General features: G+C 42.1%; 1 protein-coding gene across 1 annotated transcript in view; it reads right to left on the bottom strand.

Annotated features, from left to right (window-relative positions):
* Nucleotides 1–5,309, bottom strand: part of T265_04159 (hypothetical protein) — a gene marked incomplete at both ends in the record, with an annotated part of 25,185 nt that extends 19,876 nt beyond the window's left edge. The window contains one exon of the mRNA XM_009168829.1: nt 4,932–5,309. The remainder of the gene's footprint in view (nt 1–4,931) is intronic.
* Nucleotides 5,310–5,809: the final 500 nt, after the last annotated feature.

The following is a 5,809-nucleotide window of genomic DNA, read 5'->3' as shown; positions in this document are numbered from 1 at the left end:
TATGACCTTTGCTATCTTTGTGTTCTGGACATAATGGAGAATTCAGAACCTTCACGGAATGCATCAACAACGATAAGGAAGCTTTGCTTGTTGATTAATCCTGGAAAGTTTATGTGGACGCGAAACCATGGTTTTTCTGGCTGTCAACAAGGCCGTGTAGGGTAGGCTGGGGTAGGCTGCCGGGTAGGGCAGATCTGCATCGAAGTAGCTTTAACATGCCTGCTGCATATTCTTATCCATACCAGGCTTCGAGAGCCTTATCCCTGGATGTCTGTTTTGGAACTGCGCAAGGACCTGGTGGCGAATTTAGGCAGGCTTTAACAATTCGGTCACCAAACAGAAGCCATTGACAACAAATATGAATTCAGCTGCTGAAAAAATTGTCGGAGTTATACTGATGGACAGTCAAACTTGGTCGGTGATACTAACATGCCTCCTTTAGTGCGTTGTCATTTCTGGTGGCATCGCAGACAGTGTCAACACTTATGGATAGTTGGTATGCGGTCTCCGAGACCACATCCCGGCCTTCTGGTTTCTAGGCCCCGGCTACTATGACGGTATCTTCTGGACCGATCTTCCTGAAATCAATCAAGCTCAAAGGCGCACCGCCCCACCCAATTTTCTTGTATGAGGTATACATTATGATAATGTTGTAGGCAGATAGGTTTGTGCCTCACCGTAGTAGGTGGTTGCCTCTATAAATCAGGATAGCTTTCTTGGAAATAATACATCCAACAGTGGTTTCTGATCCACCACAAGCATGAATGGCCCCTTCTTTAATCCGGCCGTAATTTCATCAATCTGGAGGCAGAGACCTTGCGCTGAGGGCTATCGACTTTTGCGTACCCTTAGAAAATTCTAAAGTAACACTACTGCAACTCCACGGTTCGACGCATTGGTCATGGGATAACATATCATTTGGGGTTGAAGCATAACGTTATCAACGTCACTTGGCCATAATTCAGCTGAAGGGTTCACGTGATAGTTGTCAAGACAGCACTGTAGTGGCTAATTACCCCCAAACGACTTGACTTCAACAACACTTGATATTGGACACGTTCTCAAAATTGCATCAATATTTGACGGGCCTGGTCAACGACCGTTTTTGTCGACAATGAGACAAGAAACTCTACAAGAGGCGGATTTTTTTCTTTTTTTCTTAACGCTGATGCATGGCACCTAGCCGGTACAGAAGGTCTTCATTACTGTTCCCCCGGCCATAGCGTTTTCAGTGTATGTGGAAATGCTTGCCACTTTATTTTTCGGAAATCGTTCAATATTGTCTCGTTTTTCTATCACTTTGCAAATGTTACGGGATGCCGCATATGAGAAATAGACCCACTCAACCCTGCACTGACGATGTCACCTCGATTGGCGATGAAACGTTTGCAATCCAACTGCCAAGCTCGGCGAACAGACCAACAATCAGAGGAATAGACACTTGAACCGACCTTCCGTCATATTAGATGAGCTGGGATGTTCGTATTCAAGTCTGATTCCACCGACATCAGTGAGGGAGTCTTCAGACTCCATTTTCACTGGTTTCACCCACTGATAGTGAATACTAACCAAGAATTAATGCTCACCAGAAATTGCTGAGAGCTGCTGCTCGGTTTTGTCGAGGCTGTCAGCCTGTGTTATTTGGCCGGATGAATTGCTTCACCTAAGGACAAATCAATCATCTGGTTTTGCTCCACGCAGAGATCGTGGTGCGCTAATCCCAGGGCGAGTTTGCGGTTGTGGTTGAAATGTTCAACTTACAGTCCTTGAAGCAGGACAGCCTGGCCATAGAGAGCGCCTAGGCACGAACATAGTAGCAGTCATTCTGATACCTTTTTTGTGAGTTTGCTAAATGCTAACTGGACAGTTAATCTTAAACTACTTTAGCCGCCTGAGTGCTAACAGGTCCAGTGTCTGCTTACAACAGACTGGCGAGGGGTGGATCAAAACTGACTGTGATTATTCTTCTCTGAACCACCTTTATTCTTAGACTCGTCTTAAGGGCGAAAACACTTACACCTGATGCAATATAACGAATAAATTTTCGGTTCAGTATGTGCAAGGGGGAGTCACTTGTTATGATGCTATGCTGTTATGGTCTGTTGGCACATAAGCGATTAGGCATAATATCAATTAAATTGAATTTCAATACCGAACGAGCCTCACTAGGTAGGCCTCATCCTATCACATCAACTGTCAAGAGCGCGTCATCTGCAATCAGATGCACGCTTGCTCCCGTAGGGTGCTCATGTGGGTAACCCCTGCAATAGGATTTATTAGGGTGTACACTCGAGCAATTTCATACGCATGGTAAACAACAAATGGTTCTCTGATGCCAACCAGAACACCTCAGAAACCATGTGGGTAACCCCTGCAATAGAATTTATTAGGGTGTACACTCGAACAATTTCATACGCATGATAAACAACAAATGGCTCTCTGATGCCAACCAGAACACCTCAGAAAACAACACAGAGAGTCCACAGTGGGCTCACTCTGACAGAGTTTAGGATGTAAGTGTTCCTAAAATCTATCTCCACCGACGCCGATTTCGTCGTGCTACGGGACATATGGGTTTGGCTCCGACTGGTTCGCCCATTCTTCTGCTAAAAGAGCATGTTAAGTTGATGTTAGTTTTATCTTGACGCACAACTAATACAAATATTTACAGTGATTGACATTAGTGGATTAAACCCGGGCTAAACAGAGTTAAATCACTAACATACAATGAGAAATGACATTTTTAAGTGGAGGTGATCGTTTCGGGGCCCAGTGAAAACCGATAATGAGCTTGTATTTTGGTCTGCTGACTCAAGTCAGGAAACACATTGTTCTGGAATCTCCGGGGTTTTAATTCAGTTATAGAGTGTTGTTCAAGCAGGTGATGAAATAGAGCAGCTTGAGCCCAAGGAACTCTGTGAATCATATGGAACTTTCAGGAGAATGATTTGCTACACCTCACACGGACTGTTTTGTTTCAGAAACATTCCTATGTTTGTGAGATGTCTTCATGTAGTCAAAATGATCAAGCTGAAATCACGTGTTCCTTGGAAGTTGCACCGTTAAAATTGAGAAACTTGTAGCAATGATATGAAAGAAGTGCGTTGAAGAGATCGGAGCCTGTGCTGAGTAGATTTGTTATAGTGGAAACCTAAGAAGCTTAAAAGCCAGCAAGAATTTTGAGCGCAAATTAACCAAGTCGGGTGTTTCCACACTTTGTGTGACTTAGTGTTTTACTTTTTCACATTCCACGGTTGTCCAATAACCCACATCATACTAAGTTTTATCACCAACCTGATAATTGCGCTTTATGAACACGAGTACAACCCTCCACCCTAAAATAGTTATGGTTTCGTTTCGATCTTGCACGTACACCATTTAATAAAATGTAAACAGTGGGACTGTCCTTCGATATAAGTTGGATCTTGTGGAGAGGACTGAATCAGTTCTGATAGTGCTCGAGTGCGCTTACTGAATATTGATCATTTGGTTGCTAATGCGTACATACCGCTTGATAACTGGCTTGGAAACCTTTATTTTTACCAAACCAAGAAACGTCATCCCTGCACGATTACCAAAGTAATCCATTTCACGGTCCACTAGAATATCATATTTTGAAAAAATTGGCCTACCGAACAACGTACCATAGTACCATCACTGGTAAATTCATCTTTTACATTTGAAGTTTTTATGCCTCGATCTAAACAGTTCTCCACTGAGATGAGTTTCCAGGCTTGCTGCTTTGAATTCGCAACTAATAATCACTCTGTTTTGCGCTCGGTAGCTAAATTTATGGCGTGAGACATAGTCTAAGAATTGTTTTTAGATTTTGATATCCTTCTATGAACTTAAAATGCCATCTATAAGATACCGTTAACGGAGTCCAGATTCTTCCTTCAAATCTCGATATTACTTGAGGAAACACCGTAAGTCTGACTCTTTAACATCCCAGGAGTTAGGTAATTAGAGTGTTTTGTTATACTTCATCTCTGTTATACATTGAAATGACACGTACTTTGCGTGTAACCTGGCAACCGATAAAAATAAAATTAAACAAATGAGAATCTAAATTATTGATATAATAGGTCATGCACAATCGTTAGTATTCTCCACGTCACTAATGTAAAAAATTGTTACAAATTCTCATTTCCATTCTTTACGGATAAATGAATGCAAATTTTCCAAGATAATCGTGGTTCTTACCGCAAACTTTGGCAAAGCAGATCATGCTTTATAGCTGATTCTGCCATTTAGACCCAATTGGATCTAACCATCTACTTTTTCACCCTGGAAATTGTTTGCCCATAATCTAGTGACTTCTAGTGCTGTTAATTTGAGTAGAGTACAGTTTTGCAGAGGCGTGCCGGAGCGGGGTGAATAAGTTTTGTTCTCGATATCCTCTTCATATCCTGAACTTTGTAACTTATACAGTTCTAGCTGTGCCTAAAATCATCTGTTGCCAAAAGCTACTATGTATGAGCAGCGATTGAAACCTTGTCTATCAGCTGGATACACATAAACTGGGTACCAGAGAGTTAAACAGACTTCGTTGGAGCAAGTTTAACCCTTTGAGATAACATGCTTTGAAGTAGACCCGGATCTTCATTATTCAGACTGTACCGTCACCCCATAACACAAAGCACTGACAAAGCTCCTGCGCTTGTCCGCCTCTGCTAAGCAGCCGAAATTCTCGTCCAATCGAGAACTGGTATTATTGTCCAACTGCAATAAAACAAGGAGAAAGGTTAGATGGCTCTAAGATGATCAGTCTCAGTGTTTTTTCCAGGCCTTTAATAAGTGGTTTGTTCTGGGCAACGCCGTCGGCCTATCTTCTCGGAACAAACCAGCACGCTGGCCTCAGAATAGAAACAAAACCTGACTTCAACGAATTAGAATAAAAAATCTGTAGAGAGCAACTCACGAGAACTTACATGTTTGCCTACATTTTATGGTAATCTGGGGTGAAATGACCTTTCCACTACGAGCAGTCCTTGATGGAGTGTTTTACGTTGATTCTAAGGCAAACAAATGGGTTTGGTTGCGTTCGAAATTATTCAAGTCGTTGAATTTGATTGTCGACCAGAATGCTGCTGTAGACAGTCACTCAACATTGTGATTACGATCCACGAAATACAGAGTGTGGCAAATGTTCCGCCTTTTATCACACTGTCGTTTTTATGTTGGTTGTGCCAAAACAAAATGCATGCTATACATAATGTGTGGATGAAGTTATCATGGTGCACGCAAAACTCTGTTGTTATGTATGACTTCCTCGTGATTAGCTTCAATTTCCTGGTATTCTGTATTGAAGCTCGTGGGTATGGAGTGTACTCTTTATCGCCAGTGCTAACTGGTATAACGAACAAGTGACATGTTTGGAACAGGGTGTGTTTGTGTCATCGTCAACAGAGGTTCACGCGACTGGTATCTGAGGCTTCGGAGCTGACTTCCATGGAGGAAATTGTGAATACGGTGTGCGTGAAGAGCTCACGTTAAGCTCGACTATCTGCAACATTAAAATCTTAGCGAATGTTAGGTCTCAGATAATGGACGTAGATATTAGTACAGAAAAGGAGGTAGGCATTGCTTCCAATTATTACTGGAATAAATCGTGATCAATTATCATTTATCGGAGTCTGAGAAAGAACACTACAGACGCCGCGGTGACTAAAACCTACTACCTAAAGTCAAACGATACTAAATTTGGTGTACTTTCACTCTGTTTCAAGATTTTCTCTCTGTATTTCTTCGTGCGTTACGATAGCAGCTGTCAAATTGAAAATTCGCATTGACATTCTAAGGCAGCAGT

The sequence above is a fragment of the Opisthorchis viverrini genome, assembly GCF_000715545.1.
Source record: "Opisthorchis viverrini unplaced genomic scaffold opera_v5_67, whole genome shotgun sequence".
Classification (NCBI taxonomy): Eukaryota; Metazoa; Platyhelminthes; class Trematoda; order Opisthorchiida; family Opisthorchiidae; genus Opisthorchis; species Opisthorchis viverrini.
The sequence above is the reverse complement of the archived record's forward strand: the minus strand, read 5'-3'. Positions and strand labels throughout refer to the sequence as shown.